This window comes from Haliotis rubra, unplaced genomic scaffold (assembly GCF_003918875.1).
Source record: "Haliotis rubra isolate DU_JTF1 unplaced genomic scaffold, ASM391887v1 Scf475, whole genome shotgun sequence".
Classification (NCBI taxonomy): Eukaryota; Metazoa; Mollusca; class Gastropoda; order Lepetellida; family Haliotidae; genus Haliotis; species Haliotis rubra.
Window position 1 is genome coordinate 347,912 of NW_025767163.1, and position 23,477 is coordinate 371,388.

At 39.3% G+C, this 23,477-nt stretch overlaps 1 pseudogene; it reads right to left on the reverse strand.

Annotated features, from left to right (window-relative positions):
- Positions 1 to 952: 952 nt before the first annotated feature.
- On the reverse strand, positions 953 to 18,259 carry LOC124290815 (annotated as a pseudogene).
- Positions 18,260 to 23,477: the final 5,218 nt, after the last annotated feature.

The window sequence follows — 23,477 nt, forward strand, 5'->3', positions numbered from 1 at the left end:
CATGTGGAGATTCGTACGCGGGCCTTCGGCGTGACAGCGGCCTCTCGGCTATCGCCCCTTTAACAATATAACGGCGAGGGACACCAGAAATGGGCTTCCAACACACAGGCCCTCGTGTCTTTGCGAAGATTACAGATTTTTTCAAAATAAGTTTTGAGATGACCCCTGACCCCCTGTCATAATGTATTCTACTGTGAAGCATTTCGAGTCGGGGGTCATCTCAAATTTTTAATATTTTTCTTAACATCTTTAATCCTCGCAAAGACACGAAGGCCTGTGTTCCAACACTGTAAACATGTGGGAAATCGTATCAAGTCTTCGGCGTGACGAGCGTGACGAGCGATCGCTGTAACTACTTCGCTACCCTACCGTCTCTCCAGTCGCATGTTTGTATAAGTGAATGTATCTTCCTGTATTCAGTAAGTAAAAGTCGGTTAATATCAACATGCATGATCTATAACAGGATTTGGAAACCGCATGGGAATCTTCAGATAAATGCTACGCACAAGTTTGTCTAATTGTGTCCTGGTTCATGACTTACTTACGTGAAAAACCTCCACATAAAGAATACAAACATTCTATATCCTGGTGGCGTGGATGTGTGACGTGAGTGAGCGAGTTTAGTTTTACGCCGCTTTTAGCAGGATTCCAGTAATGTCACGGCGGGGGGGACACCAGAAATTTGTACGCAATAGAACCCGGACTTGAGCGTGATGAGCGAACGCTTTAACCACGAGGCTACCCCACCGCCCTGTGTAATGTGACAAAACTGTTTAATGAATGCGGAGAATGTTCCGAATAAATGTGCTGTGTAAATGTATTATTTTTTTCCGCTCAACTGTCCAAACAAAACTGTGTTTTGAAACAGTGATTAAATAGAATGATAACTGTTGGGACCCGGGCTCACAAATGAATTTGAGTAATATGTGATCAACAAATACGAACCCCGATATTAAAATCATATCTTTATTGCGAACAATCCATAGGTTATGTAACACAATTATGAAACATTTATTACAGATGTATAACAATACATACAAATTTAATGGCGTCGATGAATATTTACTTGTTGTGAAAACAAGTAATACATGCATGTAACAATCCTGGCACAATGCCAATATTAATTATGTAAACAAACATGATAAATATATTTTGGTATCTGCAAGGAACATAAAAAATAAGCAGCTTGAAATGTCGATGACTATAAATATATATTTGCTTACGCTGTCCAGGTACAGGTATAAGAATAATGACGTAGATCTGTGTGGTGTCTGAAGTGAATCACCTGAGATTTGGAAGTCCACGTTATCACAGAAAAATGTTGATATCACATTGTAGTTTTAACAATCTCATTATCTCCACTAAGGTACCTCCAGATAATTTCAGGATCTGTCCCCTCGGTGGGTGACAGAGTGTCCCAGTCGCCTACAGCGCCACCACTCGCTGTGCAGAGTTGCTTCCCTTAGACATATTTCACATCGCACACTCGCCATGATTTGTAGGGGTTTGGTTGGTTTGTAGTTTAACACCGCACTCAGCAATATTCCAGTTATATGGCGGCGGGCTGTAAATAATCTAGTATGGACCAGACAATCCAATGATCAAAAGCATGAACATCCATCTACGCAATTGGGATACGATGATATGTAGTCGCCTCTTAAGACAAGCATGGGATGCTCAAGACCAATTCTAACCCGGATCTTCACGGGTCGATTTTGTTTGGGGTTTGCTTGCGCTATATCACCAAAATGGTAAACTTCGGGCTTTATCCCACAAGATGTTTACACGCTGTGTAACTAGGATGTTGTTCAGACTCACTCGGGGCGGTGGGGTAGTCTAGTGGCTAAAGCGCTTGATCGTCACACCAGAGACCCGGGTTCGATTCCCAACATGGTAACAATGTGTGAAGCCCATTTCTGGTGTCCCCCGCCGTGATATTGCTGGAATATTGCTAACATCGGCGTAGAACTAAACTCATTCACTCATTCTGTCCACTCTATGCTCCCACCATCGACCACTGGTTTGTTTAGCCAAGGGTCGATTGTGTAACAGGATGTGGTTATACGTATTCAAAATTGCTAACTGTACGACAGAATTGAAACACACACATACTAACATTCTGATCATGCGCTGACGAATGAACACAGATCCCTCTTTAGCATAATTCAGGACCAGAATAGATGATGATCAAGTTTGTGATTCATATAAATAAGTGAAAATTACATATAAATGCCAATTTGAAGTTATCAGTTGTCCATAATAGGTTCAGATACCCCTCAAAGGTCAAGGATTATGCAGTTGACTGAGGCCGCATTAAACCATGCAGGGTTGCGTACCCTTGATCCGGCGGTTCTGGATTTGAGACACGAATTCGGTTCGATTATGATCCTTGGAATTCCCATATCTTTCTCACCATAACCATATGTCCCTTTTCTTGAAGGTCCAGGCAATCCATGGACTCAGTAGCACCATGGAACTCGGTTCAGACAGAGTGTTTTGACAACAGCACAGCAAAGTCAGTCGTTTTCATATTTCATATGAGCTGACCTATATAATTCGCTCTCAGTATATGAATCCTCATTGAGAATCATCCACATATTTGATTATCGGATGAAGATGCACATCGTTTCCCAGGTTATTATGACAACTTGTAGGTCGGTAACAAGCGATGACATTTGGCGCAATATCCCTGAAGAAGGATTGCTCTTTACGAAGCCTTTACCAGCACCAGTAGCTTCTGTAGAAGTATGGTGACACCCTCTGAAATAGAGTAAAGAAACGCGTGTTACAAACATGGAAATCTGAACAGAATCACCGAATCTAGTGATCAACAGCAGGATCATCGACACGTGTCAACCAAGTCAGCGAGTCTGACCACCCGATCCCGTTAGTCGCCTCATACGACAAGCATGGGTTACTGAAGATCAATTCTAACCCGGACCTTCACGGGTCTTAGTTGGAAGCGTTTTGGCGGTAGTTTTCAGCATCATGACAGTTTGATAACGTTTGCAATTTCTGAGTCAAATCCAGTTTACAAGTGTATCGTTTTGGGTTTATTCAGTTTATATTTGTATAGCGATGGTTCATTAACGTGATATAGATTTTCTTGATGATATACGTTGATAGTAGCTCTGTGGTCAAATATCGACACTCGGCTTGTAGCGATAAATTGAAAACTTAATGGTATCGATTTCGCCATCGAAAGTTGTTTCACACAAATACACATACTTGTATACATTAATTTCATATGCATGTTCCCAATCCCGTAAAGATGTTTATGATATATACTGGACAAAAATAGTTAGGGATATATGTAAATTTTGAAATTATGAATAATGATCTATTTATTCATTGGCACACTGATAAAATATCAATCATAAAAATACCAATATCCCTAACTTATTTTGTCCAGTATATTACCAAAGCATATTGATCGTTAGTGGCAACTAAAGGGATCGGGTGGTCAGGCTCGGCGACATGGTTGCTGGTGTTCCCTCGTATCCCGATGGTTGCTCCTAATATCTACCACTGGATTGTCTGGTCCAGGCTGTATCAATCACAGGCCGTAATTTAATATACACTCACTCATACACGCTCTCACAAACTTTGTTTGTTTGTTGTTTAACGCCGCACTCAGCAATATTCCAGCTACATGGCGGCGGTCTGATAACAATCGAGTCTGGGACCAGACAATCCAGTGGTCAACAGCATTAACGTCGATCGATGCAATTGGGATACGATGACATGTGTCAACCAGGTCAGCGAGCCTAAGCACACGATCCCGTTAGTCGCATCTTACGACAAGCATGGGTAACTAAAGACTAATTCTAACCGGTATTTTCAGGGTTACACGCATACATTGAACTTATAGACAATATTCCCCATCAGCATGACCCCGTCTACCTACCAACAAGCTCTGTAAACTCGTCAGGCTTGTTCTTCCATAAGACGCCGAACCAGTAGATAGGAATGCCGGCGAATAGGATGGCCAGACCGATGCCCATTTGGTGGGGACGCTGGTAGATAGCCAGTACAAGCACGGCCAGGTTGACAATCAACTGGATAATTGGCACAAACAGCATAGTCTGGAAGAAAACAAACGTCATGATTACATTACCCTGCATTCATCAGACACCCACGTGCTTTCTATTCATAACACTTCTAAAACGATGTCAATATTTTATGACACTTTAAAAACTATTTTCTATTAAAAACACCAAGGCAATAGTTCGTTCTACGACAGTTGACATGTCTCTATTCGATATAAGTGTATTACACGTATCTGTTACAGATGTCGCGATGTCGTTGACTCTTTTCTTTTAGCTGAAATGACGTGTTGCGATAAGCTTGATATAACAAAACATCATTTAACAATGTAATACACGTGTTGTAACAGCAAGATCGATCGTGATGCTTAAGGGAATTGTGAAGGTCATAGCGCCACGTACTTTGTGAAATGAAACAGGCATTGTAACACATGGAGTCTCAAGCATGGCCTGACACACATACATCCAGTGAAGTGAGTGAGTGAGTGAGTGAGTATAGTTTTATCCCGCTTTTAGCAATATTCCAGCAATATCACTGCGGGGAACATCAGAAATGGGCTTCACACATTGTGCCCATGTGGGGAATCGAACCCGGGTCTTCGGCGTGACGAGCGAATGCCTTAACCCAAGGCTACCCAACCGCCCCCGCCTACATTAAGGGTTGACTCACACAAAGCTTACCTTATACGGCCTCTCTTCCTTGGGTTTCTTTATCCGGAGGTAGAGGAGCGACATGATGACGGCGATGCCCATGATGGTGGAGAAGAGGCTGATGAAGACCATCATTGTCGTCAACCCTCCAGTGTAAAGCATGATCAGACCCCATGCAAGCTAGAAGAGAACGTAAGTTGATATTGAAGTCATGGCAATACGTCATCAGTGTGACCATCCGATCCCCGTTTCATATTTTACGACAAACATTTTCGATTTTGATCTTTTAGTTCGATACAATAGAAACTTCCGGATAATATATCAGAAAAATGTCATCAACTGGAACAATGCAACCATGGTATCGAACTCTGTTTCAAGGTACAAATGAGTATATTAGTTGGAGAGGCCATAACATGTTCGAGTGGAGTGATGAGATTGGGACCACGGACCTTCTGAATCGTGTCAATAAGCATGATTTGACACCGCCTAAAAGTTAGCAATATTCAAGCAATATCACGGAGGACACGAGAAATGAGTTTCACACATTATACTCATATAAGGAACTGAACCCAGATCTTCGGCGTGATGAGCGAACGCCTAAACCACAAGGCTACCTTAAGGCCCCTTATGATCAGCGGTAGGACGCCTTACGACATGAACAATGGTAAGGATGCCCTTTGCAGGATGATTCTATGCCATACTACGTACCACCGTCAAGAGAAGGCAAATGAGTCAGTGAGTGAGTTGCGTTTAACGTGAGTTTAATAAACTATACCATGTATGTTGCTAACAAACCAGTGATCATGATGGGGGTGAGTCTGTGGTTCGAACCTCAGATAATCTGAACCTGGCACGACAAAGAGTCGAAATTCTGCAAGATCAATGGTGGCGGCTCGATCAACTAATCGATCCACCTGTGCCCCTGCTTTGGGAGTCGTTGGTTAGAATTGGCTCCAACCTATACTGGTAATAAGAGACGACATAACTGACGTTGATAGAAGGTCATAATATCAATCACAGGATTGTCTGACCCAACCTGGATTATTTATAGGCGGTCGTCATATACCTGGAATATTTTGCGTTAAACAACAAACAGATATGTTCTAAGGGGACAAGGCAGCGTTGTAAAAAACATGTATAAAGTATATATAATGTATATGACATAAAGACTTACCAATACAATAATGGCTGGCCAGGGGGTAAGGAATTTCGGGTGGATCATACCTAAAATGGTTGGCATGTGCCCGACCCTCGCGCCGGCAAATAGCAATCTGCGGATACAAACCATACATTATAGAAAGTAAATACAAAACACGATACTTAATATACTGATGACATGTATAGGCGGACACGCAGGCCACTGAGAATTCACTGCAAATTATCAGTCACATTGAGCATTAAATGTCACTTTGCTTCCTTTGGTCCAGTAGCGGTGGGGGTAGCCCAGTGGTTAAAGCGTTCGCTCGTCACGCTGAAGATCCGGGTTCGATTCCCAACATGGGTACAATGTGTGAAGCCTATTTCTGGTGTCTCCTGCCGTGATGCTCCTTTCTCGGGACTGATAAAACCCCGTATTTCCCTCGACACGATGTGATAACTTATAATAACACCACTCCCTGTACAACTAAGTAAGGCGTGCGTGATGAAAGGTGTCTACACAATGGGCACATGTAAAGCAAGTTGTGACGCAATAATCCTCTGTCCAAATAAGTAATGTTTTCAGTTAAAACGTAGGTAGAAGAATAAGAGTAGAACTCAAATATTTACTTTACACTGAGACAATGTATAGCATTCTGAACAATGAAACCAGGAACACAATTAGCACTCATAAACACCATGATCCAGGGGCAGTTGCTCATGTCAATATTTAAACAAGTTCATTTCTTGTTGAGAGGGCATTTGGAAACACTGAATATCCGGTGATATATGTATTTATCGAACTAAACATAAAACACGAGACTTTACACCACGCCTGCAATCAGATCAACAGAACATAAACGCTAAAAACCTTTACCGTAAAAATTGCAAAATGAAGAATGTTTTTTACTGAACTCAAGGTGTATCATACCAATCTAATACCGATACCCGTTTTCGGAACTTTCATATTTGACACTACTTTCCTGGAATCAAAGCACCACGCACACAGTAGTGCCTGACTGACTGACTGACTGAGTTTGGTTTTACGCCGCTATTAGCAATATTCCAGCAACATCACGGCGGGGGACACCAGAAATGGGCTTCACACATTGTACCCATGTGGGGATTCGAACCCGGGTCTTCGGCGTGACGAGCCAACGCTTTGACCACTAGGCTACCCCACCGCCCCCACACAGTAGTGAGTGAGTGAGATTAGTTTCACGCCGCACTGAGCAATAATCCAGTTACATGGCGGCGGTCTGTAAATAATCGAATTTGGACCAGACAATCCAGTGATCAACAGCATGAGCGTCGATCTACGCAATTGGTATACAATATATGTATCAACCAAGTCAGCGAGCCTGACCACCCGATCCCGTTAGTCGCCTCTTACGACAAGCAGGTGTTGCTGATGACCAATTCTAACCCGGACCTTCACGGGTTACAAATGCAATGAGTTTGTAAAATTGCACCACTTTGCAATGTTCTTGTAGAGATGAGCGATGATAGCCTTCTCTTGAATTTCTTCTCTGTTCTAAGAAATAATTTCTGTGATCACGACACTATCAGAATGTTGACAGAAATGAAATATTATATTTTATTATATTATATTATATTATATCGAAATTTTCGGGTATCTGAAAGGTAAAGAGAATAACATAGGTACTCCATAGCCTTGACTAAACAAACAGGGTATACGACACTGTCTTGAATGAAAATTTCCACAACGACATTTCGTTTATAAATGTTCCCTTTTCTTACCAAATGAGTGAGTGAGTATGGGTTTACCCGCTTTTGGCAGTATTTCAGCAATAACACGGCGGGGGACACCAGAAATCGGCTTCATACATCAATCCCAGATCTTCAGCGTGACGAGCAGGCGCTTTAACCATCAGGCTACCCGTACCGCCCCTCTTACCAAATGGTGTCTCTAAGGATCCATACCGTATACAGTATCAGTTCGAAGTAAAGAATGAAAAAAAGAAAATGAAAACCTAAAAGAATCCTTCTGAATAACACACCTGTCTTTAATAAACGTTGGGGGCGGTGGGGTAGCCTAGTGGTTAAAGCGTTGGCTCGTCACGCCGAAGACCCGGGTTCGAATCCCCACATGGGTACAATGTGTGAAGCCCATTTCTGGTGTCCCCCGCCGTGATATTCAGGAATATTGCTAAAAGCGGCGTAAAACTTAACTCACTCACTCACTCACTGAATATACGTTGTCTCTCCGAATATTAAGAAACAATTAAACGCCGGGCGTTTATTCGATGATTGACGGTATATACTTTCATTGCTCAAAAGAAAGAACTGGATTTCAGCGTCGTGATCAAATAATAGTCAAAGTAATAATTATCATTTGGCAATAACTCATTGCATAAGGCCATTTCTTCCTAACGTTCACTATATTTCCAGCTAAACCGGTCCTGTGACGTCACACTTCCAGATCCGGATATCCTCGTAGCCTTGTGTGTATTTTGGTAGCTCGTTGTTACACCGACATCCGGTTTGCAATGTCATAGCCTCCTTATCTAAAGCCACCGTGCCCCTTCAAACATGCACTGTCAGAGGTGTGGTTGTCAATTCACGTTGGGGATTTAACGTGCGCTTTTACGGTAAACCAGGTCAGGTACTTGCACTGGGACGACACCACGTGATCATGACAAAGCGGTTAATATGCCGGATGTACTTACGATGACTCGGCACTGAGCAGACTAACGATAAACTGCACATTGTGTGATTTCGATTGCCGGGTCGCGCGCTACTTCTTAAATTGGAGCAGACTCGCCCAGTGGTGAGTGAGTGAGTGAGTTTGATTTTACGCCGCTTTTAGCAATATTCCAGCAATATCACGGCGAGTGAGACCAGGACTGTGCTGAACACATTGTACCGGGGTCTAACACTTTAACCATTAAGCTACTCCACAGCAATTGCAAGCCTTTCACATTTAGATTAGCTAGTTTTGCATAATTATTAAGATTTATCGTTCCACAATAGCGACAGTGAGGGGTATGACAAAATATCTATACAAATAAAAAAATCACATCTCTCTCCTCATGTAGAAGAGGTGTTAGGTTGTATTGTTTATGTCGCAAATTAAACCACAGATTCACGTAATTAGATATACTTACACATACATATTTCCTTAGAAGCATTACACATAATTTTAAGTAAGTAAAAAGTATAATGAAGCCTTCATTAACATATTATTAAATCTTGATCTACCTATCAGGATTCTCATATAAGTGAACTGGCATACCTGTTTCTTAACATGGTATAGACTGAGGAGTTAAAAAATAACATTTTAAATAATTAAGAATACAAACTTTACATATACAAAGAAATTCATAAACTACCTTAGCCCAATAGTTGCTAGTCAACTCGACTAATAACAATTAGCAAAAATCCTTCACATTCCTTATATATAATAGTCATAACAGTCCTCACAATGTAATTTCCTATCTATAATAGTCATAACAGTCCTCACAATGTAATTCCCTATCTATAATAGTCATAACAGTCCTCACAATGTAATTCCCTATCTATAATAGTCAAACAGTCCTCACAATGTAATTCCCTATCTATAATAGTCATAACACAGTCCTCACAATGTAATTCCCTATCTATAATAGTCATAACACAGTCCTCACAATGTAATTCCCTATCTATAATAGTCATAACAGTCCTCACAATGTAATTCCCTATCTATAATAGTCATAACAGTCCTCACAATGTAATTCCCTATCTATAATAGTCATAACACAGTCCTCACAATGTAATTCCCTATCTATAATAGTCATAACACAGTCCTCACAATGTAATTCCTTATTTATAATAGTCATAACACAGTCCTCACAATGTAATTCCCTATCTATAATAGTCATAACACAGTCCTCACAATGTAATTCCCTATCTGTAATAGTCATAACAGTCCTCACAATGTAATTCCCTATCTATAATAGTCATAACACAGTCCTCACAATGTAATTCCCTATCTATAATAGTCATAACACAGTCCTCACAATGTAATTCCCTATCTATAATAGTCATAACACAGTCCTCACAATGTAATTCCCTATCTATAATAGTCACAACAGTCCTCACAATGTAATTCCCTATCTATAATAGTCATAAAACAGTCCTCACAATGTAATTCCCTATCTATAATAGTCATAACACAGTCCTCACAATGTAATTCCTTATTTATAATAGTCATAACACAGTCCTCACAATGTAATTCCCTATCTATAATAGTCATAACACAGTCCTCACAATGTAATTCCCTATCTGTAATAGTCATAACAGTCCCTCACAGTGTAATTCCCTATCTATAATAGTCATAACACAGTCCTCACAATGTAATTCCCTATCTATAATAGTCATAACACAGTCCTCACAATGTAATTCCCTATCTATAATAGTCATAACAGTCCTCACAATGTAATTCCCTATCTATAATAGTCATAACACAGTCCTCACAATGTAATTCCCTATCTATAATAGTCATAACACAGTCCCTCACAATGTAATTCCCTATCTGTAATAGTCATAACAGTCCTCACAATGTAATTCCCTATCTATAATAGTCATAACACAGTCCTCACAATGTAATTCCCTGTCTGTAATAGTCATAACAGTCCTCATAAATTAATTCCCTATCTATAATAGTCATAACACAGTCCTCACAATGTAATTCCCTATCTATAATAGTCATAACACAGTCCTCACAATGTAATTCCCTATCTGTAATAGTCATAACAGTCCTCACAATGTAATTCCCTATCTATAATAGTCATAACACAGTCATCAGAATATAACATTTACAGAATTCCGTAACCTCTAAGATGAATATTAATAAAGAATAATCTGGATATTACACTCACATCAACGTTGATTGAAATAATGGGTGCGGAACAGGATGCCTCATGAAAACTACTGCTAATATTACTACCACAACAACAACAACAACTACTACTACTACTACTACCACAATTATCGACTACGACGACGACGCCTACCAACACTGCTAATGACATATTTTTGTACATATTTCAGATAAAACATGATAGCTGATCCCTACATTCAAAATTAAACAATACATATGTTTAAAATGTATATTTAGACATTGGATCCGGCGAGCTGAAGCATGGAGGAAGTATAATCTTAAGGAGAGGGTTGATAAACTTTGCATACAAATGATATTATTCCCCCTGTTGTCTATCGTCCCTGAACACAACAGTGTCCGTTGTAACCCGGACACAGAGCTAACGCCTCGATTACATATATCCGGGTTGATTCTGAGAAAAACCTATGACGTGTGGATTACACCCGCCCGGAATGTAAACAGCAGATAATAGAATGGATGAGTTTTTAATGTACTTTTCTGTGTTCTGTCCGTAAATAGTTGTATATTTCCGTGCCCCAAAGTAAACATGGTTCAATTTACCATTAAATATCACAAAAGGTGTATGAAGAGGTATTGTTTAATATCGGAAAATATAAGTTTTTTCTGCATGTCTGCAAAATATATAGTGTGCTCTGGAGAGCATATTTCTGTGCGAAAATGTTATTCATGGGTGTTTGTAAAAAGGGACTGTTTCTACTTTTTCGGATCAAACAAACAATTTTGTTCCCTTTTCTGAATACTATTGTTATAGTCGTAAAATATATAAAAAATATATATATAATATATATAAAATATATATAAAATATATATGTCAATTTTAATGTTACGACTACAAAACAAATACTTAAAGTAATAATAACGAATTTGTTTTTAATTTTATGCTCAAATCCATTATTGGTATATATATATATATATATATATAATGAATACAGAAATATTTTTAAGAAAAGAATCACTCAAGATATTTGATCAAATTACATGTATACAAAGATGGCACTCCACATATATATCAGAAAATAGCTTGACGGGTGTAAATACGACGCATCACGTGAGAAAGTGAATGAATGTTGTTTTACACAGCTATGTTTTAGTTGGTCTGTCAACGGTAGAGGCATTATGACGCAAACAACCCTTTCAGACATTGTGACCACCCAATACACACTCAGCCCTACGTGCATGCTTACTACAGACAAATCAACCCGACAATCAGGGAACAATTAAAGTCGGCCTCACCTGCGATCTGGGACGGATTATGTCGTATTATGACACAAAATCAACCGTTTCAGACATTGTGTCCACCTAATACCCACACAGCCCTACGAGCATGCTTGCAACAGAAGTCGGTATAGGGAACACGTAAAGTCGGCCTCACCTGGAATGGCCCATAATAGATGCATTGAGGGCTCCAATCGACGTGGTTGCCACGAATACTGAGATCAGAGGAGCGATGGGGCCGTACAGACGTTCGGTGAACAGCTGTAAACAGAACAGATTCAATTGAATTTGATACCGCTAAATTTATAAACACATGTCATTGATATACGTGAATATGATTCAGTTTTTTTGCGTGTAATTTATATTTATATTATCTGGGGAAATTTACTTGAACATTCTGTATAATTCTATGCACGTGTTAACTGAATTTATATGGCCATGTGTGATAGAAAAAGAACTCATTTACTTTCACTGCCAGCGGCCGAGAGTGAGTGAGTTTAGTTTTACGCCGCTTTCAGTAATATTCCAGCAAAATCACGGCGGGGGACACCAGAGATGAGCTTCACACATTGTGCCCATCTGGGGAATCGAACCCGGGTCTTCAGCTTGACGAGCGAACGCCTTAACCCAAGGCTACCCCACCGCCCCACAGCGAACGAGAGGAGAAGGCTACATACGATACTCCCAAAACATGCAAAATATACCTTTCCCCAACCTTGATTTTCTTTCTTGTTTGGCCTTTATATATTAATATTTTTATTCTATATGACACGTAAATTGGTCATAACAGTTTCATTGATACCGTTAATATAATTAATGCGAAATATTTCGTGTCACGTTTAATAGTGCTGTGGAGGTGCCGCTTGTCGCACAAATGACAGGGTCAAAATCGTACAATCCACTGACTACTTACCAACGCTACTGCCTTTGACTGCAACACCTCAGCGGGGGTGAGGAGGGTAAAGTAAGCGACATTGGTGAGGATGTACTTGATGATCACGATGACGAAGGTGATATACACTGACAGGGGGAGGTCCCTAAATGTTTAATGAAAATAAAAATGATAATGACAGTGATGATGATGATATACATAATTGACTTTTTAAATATTATTCTTAACGTGAAAGTTCACTATGCACATATACACTATTAAAATATATACTCCATTTTGACTTCACATATTATTTATAAAGATAAATAGATTTTACTCACTGGGTAATGAAGATAGTTTACTGTGACATAAATAACATTCGCACTTTATAAATTCTGTCAAAACACGATAATATTGTTTTTTCACGGTTAATGTCTGGGGCTCTATAGCACAAATTTAACGTTTCTTTAATACGTGATACATTGAAAGTATATCGGCTTTAAACGGAAACGTAATTACATATGAACGTATTGTCATATGTAAACACATAATCTAATATGACAACATTGTCACAAATAAACACCTAGAGATTAGGTAGCACAAAGATAAGTGTGATTGGTCATATATTCACATGTGAATACAAAACCCCATGTGGGAATATATCACATGCGAATACACAGCCATTTGTGTTTAAATACATATACATATGTAGCTATATGAGAATACATATCCTGTTGTAAATACATACGGCCATATGCGAATATATATCACTACATGTGAATACATACAGCCATATGCGAATATATTCGTGATGTAATCACAATGAAATGTAAGGCCATATGCGAATAAATAATCTCAATTCGTGAGTACACGTGGACTATGGCCACATATGAGTACAGCTTTTTCTCTGAAATTGAGCATTCTAATTACCTTCCGGGATTCTTCACCTCCTCTGTAAGTGATGTCATCACTTGCCTGAAAAGAAATGTTTCAATTTGTCCATAATTTGCAGATAAGTGCGATATGAAGCTTTGCCATAACCCAGGCTTAACCAGGGTGTGCTACCAGGACCTAGATTTTCGAAGCTCTCTTAGCGCTAAGTAAATGCTAATATATGAAACTTACGACTATCTTAGCGCTAAGAGAGCGTCGAAAATCTAGGTCCTGGAAACCAACAACGACAACATATTCACAACAAATACGCACAGATCAGTATTGTATTACTTGAATATTTAACACTAACGGAGATTTAGATCCAAATTCTCCCAAAATACGTAAATTAATATTATGGGACAAATGTGTAGTTAGTTTATTTCAACTGATGCATGTAACTATGTTTACACTTACAAAATAACAATGTCCCAGCAAAGACGTCTCTTATCTACCAGGAGGAACACCTAGTGGGTATAGCGTTCGCTCGTCACTCCGAAGACCCGGGTTCGATTCTGAACCCGGGTACAATGTGTAAAGACTATTTCTGGTGTCCCCCGCCCTGATATTGCTGGAATATTGCTAAAAGCGGCGTAAACACGTCATTACTTTATATACAGTGTACATAATGTTGCTTATTTCCCTGTCCCCCATTCCGACCTGTTACTGTTTGATGGGGATCTTACCAGCCTCCATAGGAAAATATGGCGTAGAAGATGGAGACGGCAAACTCGCCCGGCTCCTCAGTTGTCCCCTCAAATATATTCTCAAAGTTGTCGCGTTTACCTGAAGGAAGGAAGTAAACCCCATGTGATCAGTACTTCTTTTGTACACAGACCAGATAGGTCGCTCAATGACTGAAGTAAGCCGAGCGATCATCAATATACAATATCATCGCAATATGTTATGTATGTCTTCCTTGTGAAAAATAGAAACAATACAACGATAATTGAATAATAGTATCAAGTAGAAACTAATTGTTACTGAAGAGAATGCTGACATTAACAGTTGGATGTTTAGAAAAGAAAGTGATAATGAAAATATAGTAACAATAATTTTCTTTTAACAACAATTTAACACCAATAACCAACAGCGTTGATCTTCCTACAATTCAGTTATAAGTGTCAAAATGTGCAGGCATTATATAATGAGGGACAAAAATAAGATCACATGGAGCTAATACAAATTTTCCTTTTTTTGATTCCAGGTTGAAACCTGAAGAAACCTGGAAACAAAGGAACACTTGTGCTTTCATGTGATCCCTTATTTTTTTCCCTCAGTATATTTCTTGTATTTACTGACAGTACAGCTGTCGTTGTGGTGAATTCTGCTTCCATTCAGTTTCAAACGTCAAATGTTCTATGATAATAATGATGATTATCATTTCATTAGAATCATCACATTGCACATATTTGTGACCTTATGATAATGCAATGTATACAAATCATCATGATCATCATCATACCTTGTACCAGCATAGCAATGCCTCCACTGACGATGATGAGAAGGGCGAGGATCTTTGTGCTGGAGAGTAGAGTCTGTACCTTTGTCACAAACTTCATGAAAGTACAGTTCAGAACAACCATGGTAACTGAAACAATAGCGAACATAGGCTATAGTGTCTGTAAAGTCTGTAAACCGGGGCGGTAGGGTAGCCTAGTGGTTAAAGCGTTCGCTCGTCATTCCGAAGACCCGGGTTCGATTCCCCACATAAATACAATGTGTGAAGCCCATTTCTGGCGTCGCCCGCCGCGATATTGCTGCAATATTGCTAAAAGCGGCGAAAAAACTAAACTGACTCACTTTGTTAGACCTGTGATTAAATATACCCATATTCATCCCATACATTAGAAAACCATACAAACATATAAAAACACAAAACCATAAATGTAATTAAGTGTGTTGTTTCTGCGAGAATCGCAATAATTAAAAATTCCAAGTGTTAATTGTTAGATGAGGCAAACACTCGTTCGTGAGTATTTTTCTTGCTAAGCTTAGGTTAGGCCATCCGTAGTTTTCTTTATGTGTTTCTCCTACCCAGCGTTAACCAGTGAAAGGCCGAGAATAAAGTAAAATATTAAATAAAATATTAAACAATGTTTTTCATGAATTGTGTAACTGATTTTATGAAATAGGAAAATATGTAATAGTGCTTTAAATTAAGTTATTATGTCGATCTAGTAACTTTGCTTCAGAAACAGTTAGATGAAAAAAGATCGGGATGGCGTGCTTTTTGTATTGTAAGAGTATCTTTTTATCACATCCACATATATAGTTCTATAGCAGCGGGGAAATGTGAGGTAAGTAACCTTTGTTTTATTTCACGATGGAAAGAAAATTTAAGGCGGAAAATTCGGGATGGGAAAATAATTGTTCCAATTGTTAATAGATTTCTCACCAATTGTGTAACTTTTATAACATTTTAACATTTAGATAATTTTGAAATAGTTTAAAATTTATTTATTCGGTAGATCGAGACGCTTTAATTTGCTTCGGATTTTGTTTTTTCATAAATGTAGATACAGAAAAGTCAAGCTGGCCTGGAGTGTTCATGAGTGTTCAAGGGTGAACGTATTTTTCCTATAACAACAAGGCATACCGTGATTTCCACAGTGGTGGGGAAACGTGAGGTACAAAAAAACTTTTATTATTTAATTTTCACGTCGGAACGAAAATTCGGGGCGGGCGGGAGATGGGAAAATAAGTGTTAATGGATTTCTCCCTAATTGTAAACTTTCATAAAATTTTAACACTTAGATCAGTTTGTAATAATTTTTCAATTAATTTATCAGGTTGATCGAAGCACTTTGCTTCGGAAACAGTTTTCAATAGATGTAGATAGAGAAAGATCAACTTGACCTGGAGTTTCATGAGTTTTTAAGGGCAAGCGTACTTTCCCTATACAACCGGGTATAGATTTCCACAGAAGCGGGTAAAAGAGGGAAAAAAACTTTATTACTTTACGTCGGAATGAAATTTCAGGGCTGGCGGAAGATGGGAAACCAACTGTTTCCCACTGTTAACGGATTCCTTCCTAGTTGTGTAACTTTCATATAATTTTGTAATGCTTTCTAAATTAACTTATTTGGTTGATCGAGACGCTTTTCTGAGGATTCAAGTTTTAAATAGTATAGATACAGAAAGATCAAGTTTCATGAGTATTGCACGGTAAGGGTTCTTTCGCTATTAGAACGGGGTATTTGTTTCAACGGCGGTGTGCATATAAGACTGAGACAAGAAACACATTTATCATTTCATGTCGGAATGAAAATTCAGGGCAACTGGGAGATGGGAAACACAGAATAAAATACGGACAATAATGTTGACATGAATAGGTAGCCTAGTGGTTAAAGCGTTCGCTCGTCATGACGAAGACCCGGGTTCGATTTCCTAAATAAGTACCATGTGTGAAGCCCTTGCTAAAAGCGGCGTAAAACTTAACTCATTCACTTTATATTTTGAATGGGTTTTTCAATTACCGAAACGTTAGACTAACATCTAGTTTCTGAAATGAACATATTTTACAGAAAAAGTGGTTCCTAAATTATCATAATAAACTATAATGAAAAGGTGCCTAGAAATTTTCTTCATTTCGTTACATATTCTAGACTTGCATGGGCTTTCTTGGATATATTTGTTTCAGGGTCTGTATGACAGATTACCCGATAGTCTACTCACTCATAATCCAGCCGGCCAGTAGCTTCACGCCAAGTTCAACCGTCTCCGTTTCACAGTCAGGAAAGGCTGGTTTAACAATGTACAAAGCCGCCGTATAGGCCAAGAAAGCCCAAAATGGTCCAGCGATGAGCACGACATACCCGTACATTATCAAAAAACCCGGCAGAGGACCAAAAGTCTTCAAAACATAAGCGTAGGGGCCTCCAGCGTGGGGGAACATAGTTCCCAGTTCCGCGAAGCACAATGCCAGGCCCATGTTGATTAAACCCCAACGAGCCAGACGATGAGGGCGGCGCCAATGGATCCAGTGGAGCCGAGTATGGAGCCTGGAGAAATGAAGACAGATGAGTGACCAGTGACCGCTACCATGATGGCAGTGCAGTGAAGGAGGTTGATGGACTTCTTCAATGTTGGTGATGCTGCCGCCGGGGATGCTGATGAGGACTTGGGATCTGATGCCGGGTGAATTCCATTGTCAGAGTCCTCTATAGAAGCTATTCCACTGCTATCGGAGGAGGTTTCAATGACGTCAGGTTGATATGAAGGATTAGAGTGAGCCTGGACTGTGAAGACACTTGGTTCCTCTTTCGTTGACATGGTAAAGTCTGCACCTCCCGATTTTCTTTTAAAAACAGCCATTTCGAAACTTATTTAATAATCCCGTGAGTTAACAGGTCAGTATAAAATCCACTTGTGTTACAAGTATACAAAAAAATCAAACCGATATAAGTAACAACTAAATTTAAGCCGTGCTGGTACGATGCAAAGAGACAGACTGACAGTGGACGTCCCAAACTCCGGTATATATTTGAGAAGCCGGATACCCTTGTACAGTTCGACCGTTGTACAATAGACCTGCCACGCGTTGGCTGCCTTTCACTGCTATACACATACCTACAGCCAAACCGACTTAAGATGCTGTTATTTATAACAGCAAGCGGCAGTCACGTGTTTGGAAACAGTAGGTCCGGTGTAACAGCATGTACATGGACAAAACGAACTGGCCCTACCTTCACCTTCTAGGATTTCGAAGAAAGTGACGCATGTGTTCCTGGTTCCTGGAGGGGGTCCTTGTCGTCGTGATCACGTGTTGACCTGGCCGTGTGTATGAATATGCGGGCTTTAGTGTGTGTGTCTGGGGGTTGAGTGTGTGCGTAAATATTGTGTATATGTTTGAGTCTTTGTTGCTGTGTTGAGAATCATATTTTTGTCTATTTGTCACAATATCTTTTTCATAGTTTACCTGATCTGTAAAACGTGTAATCATGTATTTCACAATTGTTCTCAAACAAATCAACGCATTGCTCTTCTCAAAAAGGAGACGCTAAAAACATTTTTCTTCAGTTACCTAAAATGACATTTTTAAATAAATATATACAAAATCAATTTCAAATCCATATATTAAATGTTTCCCTTTTATACAAATCACGGTGAATCATTCGTATTTCCATTCCAAGATTGAGACAAACTGAAAAACTATTTAGGTGTGGTAAACTGGTCTGACCCAACCGGCTGTTTGCCCTGTACGCGGATATAAGCCAGTCATGTTTAGTTTACTCTATGTAGCTGTGGGGAGCGAGCGCGACAAGCGATAATTGCCGTGGTGGTGGGGTAGCCGAGTGGTTAAAGCGTTCGCTCGTCACGCCGAAGACCCGGGTTCGATTCCCCACATGGGTACAATGTGTGAAGCCCATTTCTCGGGTCCCTCGACGTGATATTGCTGGAATATTGATATTGCAGAAAACTGGACTCACTCACTCACTATTTAATTGCCACAGAGGTTTATGGGATGTTTTATTCCAACAGGATGTTGTACCGTGATTCCCGTATTAATACTGAAATCTAGTTTGATGTATATACCTTTATTTTGTATGTCAAAACTGTATTCATAAAGATCTCAGGCACACTGCTATGGCACAAACACTCCTTATGAAAAAATATCTCAATTCTTAAAACACGCGCACCAGTGAGTAAGTGAAATAGGTGAGGTGAGGTGAAATTGGGTTTAACGTCGTGCTTGAGAATATTTCGCTCATATGACGACGTGCATGCGTGTGTATGTGTATGTGCGGCTGCTTGTACTAGCCCAGACAAAAGCTGGTTTTATAGTGCTAGGTCACTGAGATACCATGCCGCAGTGAAGCATAAATACCCCACTCAGACACATTATACTGACTCTGAGCCGACCAGTCCTTGTTGTACCCATTAATGCCGAGCACCAGGCAGGGACCAACTAGTACCATATTTTAACGTCTTTTGGTATGACGCGGCCGGGGATCGAACCCGCGACCTTCCGCTCTCCGGCGGACGCGCTAACCACTACACCACGGAGGCGGCGGTCAGTAAGTGAAATAAAGTGAGTAAGCTGGTTAGTTGATTATCTTAGCTTTGTATTATTATTATATTTACCCTTGAAATTTAATATGTTGTGTTTTTCTAAATTTATCTGAATGGTGTTCAGTGTGAATGATTGTTAATGAGTTGACTTTTATATTCCAGCCTTACTGTGAGGAGACCAGAAACGCATGAAAATATTTATACTGAATATAAACCGTCAGTCGCGAGAAACACCGTCACGACATATGTTGTCACTTCCGGGTTATCAGCGCCGCCCATTTGTACAGTACTAAGGACCCTGAAGTGATGGTATATACCTATTTTTGCGTGACGATAACAAGACCCTACAGATTGTATTTCAACACCACAATATTAAAACAGTCTATAGTAAACCAGTAATCAAATGTAGGCCAAAATGCTAGGGACCCTTTGAACCTACGGTACATGGGCGACCTGCGTAGTTCCCCACCAATCATCCATCAGGCGCCTATAACATCTGGATATTTACGTCATTAACATCTGACGCTGTTGCTGGAGATAGGCGTCATTGGCATTTTACGTTGAAGCTTGAAATATACGTCATTAACATTTGACACTGTAGCTTGAGATATACGTCATCAACATTTGACGTTGTTGCTGGAGATATACGTCATAACATTTGACGTTGTTGCTGGAGATATGTCATTAACAGACGGTCTAGATTCCTGAAGGACGGTCTAAATTTACAGCTAACCAGCCCGATGGTCTGGTAAAAAAATTAGATGTTTCATAAATTTGAGCCCGCCGTGATGTTGCTAGAATATTGCTAAAAGCGGCGTAAAACCAAGCTCAGTCAGTCATAAATTTGAGTAAATTCACCATATCTTGGTGTCTGGTCTGGTTAAATCCATTTGGGGCTGGTAACTTAAAAAATGTCTGGCTGGGTTTTTGGCTTATTTCATACACTGCTAAGTTAGTGAGCCTGACCAGCCGATCCCGTTGGTCGCCTCTTACGAGAAGCATGGGTTACTGAAGATCAATTCTAACCCGGATCTTCACGGTTCTAAATCCCTGTACTAACCGTTAAACAAGAGATAATTTCCTATAAACGTATTCTGCATTTGTGTGTAAAGATTGGGAGTCGTTTTCCACGGACAGGGAGAGAGCGCTGATTGTATACACCATCTATTCACGCTCACCTGATCGTCTCCCGTAGATGATACCTGCAGAAGGCTATAATGACAACGTAACATCTTTCAGAGGCAGATGGAAGTTGGAGGATTAGGGATACGTTATATGTTGTCAAGATCAGTGCTTTACTTCACGCAACACAAACGTTTCTGAACATTGAACGGATCGACAAAACGCAACCGGGGTGTTTTGGCGTGTATACGTGGGTTTCGGAGTGCATGTAGGGAACAGTTGCACGTGGTGTCTAGCGGACGCGACAGGTGGTTTGAGTCAGTTGGAAAGCTTGAGTTAAGTTTAAATATGGTGTATCGTTTAAGTTTATTATAGATAAGTTACTCATGTTTAAAGTTTTGGTGTTGTGTATACTGCATCTATATAGTTTTGTGAGGACACCCTGTGACATAAGTTTTTATTTTTGTTGCAATGGACAATACAGTTTCTGATAAAGACCGCCATATAGCTGGAATATTGCTGAGTGAGGCGTAAAACTCAACTCTGATAACGAATCAGCAGATACCCTGTAAGTATTGCATTTAATTTCTAACATTTTACAATGCAATAGCTACGTTAATTATTTCTTTGCATGAATGTATTATTTCAATGTACGGTTGTCGGGATAGGAAATTATTAATACGGTTCCCAAAGTTTTGCATCAACTGTGTAAACTAAATTAGTTTAAACAAACTGTGCCTCCTTTGAAGTAACTTAATGCAGTGAACTGACATTACTTTATCCTGTTCAGGCTTCTTTCCCCATGTTCGTTCCCACTTCCGAAGAAGTGGTCCCGGACAAATTTGATGTAATACCTTTTCTGGAATTCACCGTTAAATTTACAGACCAAACAGTTACATACGGATAAATTATCCAACTTATATACTTGCATTATTGTATAAGACTTTTATTGCTGGTTGTATTTTACATGAATAGGCTTAAAATAAATCCGATTTGACAAATCATAACTGGAATGTAAAAGAAATGTCAATGATCACGAGACATCAACTACAAATTATCTGTTTTAAATTTATAACATTCATTATAATGATGCAGTGTAAAGCTTTTGAGTAGGTTACATGTGCACTTATACCTTGCATATGTATGCTTGGGTATTGTGAATATTGTTTTCAAGGTAAATAGGATTCCTCCAAATCTCTCACTTATGAGGATTTTGAATCATTTATTGATTCTATTGCAAACAAAATCAAAGTTATATCAGAAATGTCAAATCCTGTTGGTAGAAAAATACACCACAGGTTTAAATCCATTTCTGCTAAGAGCTACAAGTGGTACAGAGATACTGTACTCTAGGCCAGTGTTCCAAGTACAATGTCATCCTATGCTGATGATGATTCTGATGCAAGGAAATACATGCTCTTTGACATTAAATACGATGGGTATGAAGACATCAGCTCCATTCGTATTGAGAAGGACTGGCACCATGGAGATGTACTACTTGCACAAAAAAAATGGTGATTTCCAAAAATTTCCAATTTGGAAATATCATTTCCAAAAATTTCCAAAATTGGAAAGATGATGTTTCCAAGGCTTGGAAATGTTTGGAAATTTAGGAAGGATTTTACCACTACTTCTTTCAATTTCTCTTTTTTCCCAAGGATCCCCGGCCCATGAGTGTATAGACTGAACTATTTCAAGAATCTTTTGATCCGTTAGAGTTCTTATTGTTGATATACATAATGTATCTTGCATGTGACATATTTATTCATGAAAACTGCAGGAATAAGCCATATTTTCATATTATCCCTTTGTGCGTGATATCAATGCACGCGTGAAGTGATACTTTTTTTAAAGTTGGGATTATGTTTAGAGTAAGTGTTTACTATTCGCCGTCCTATGCGACCAACTAGGAACCAATTCTATATACGAGTCTTCGCTCATCTGAATTCTTCTTGTTCTATGTGTCAAAAATTTATATTGACTGTTCTATTTACCGCTAGTATTGCGAGCATTTTCAAAAGTCAGTTTCAAGTGTATGTTTTAGTTGTTATCCACAAAAGCGCAAATATATTTATTTTTTTCCCTTTCTCAATGTTCGTATGAATACAAATTCCACACACCTACGCTATATGGACTATATAACAGTGTACCAGACATACTGATTGACTGAGTGTATTACATGCCATAAAAGTGAACCCGTGCCATTGCGTAATGGATTCCCGTGAAGTAGGATTTTGTTATTACAGTATAATCTCGTTCATGTTGCGTCGGTGTTGTTATACGGGATTAAGACACTGGGTGCTATAAAATTCTGAACTTGTTTTGAAATATGATCAAACTTACCGAGTTAATTTACTGAGTTTAGCTCACTGAGATTATAATGATACTGATTCATGTGTTCACTCAACGTCTACGGGGATGATACGTTCTACGTCTCGCCAAAGTTATTGATTAACCTACTAATCTACTAATATCTAACAAAGTGCTAGAGTTTTGGGTGACCTTCGTAGGGTCAGTAATAAGTTGAAATAGGTCATACATGATTTAAAAATTATGTATCTTATTATTACTTGGGGTGTTGGCATGG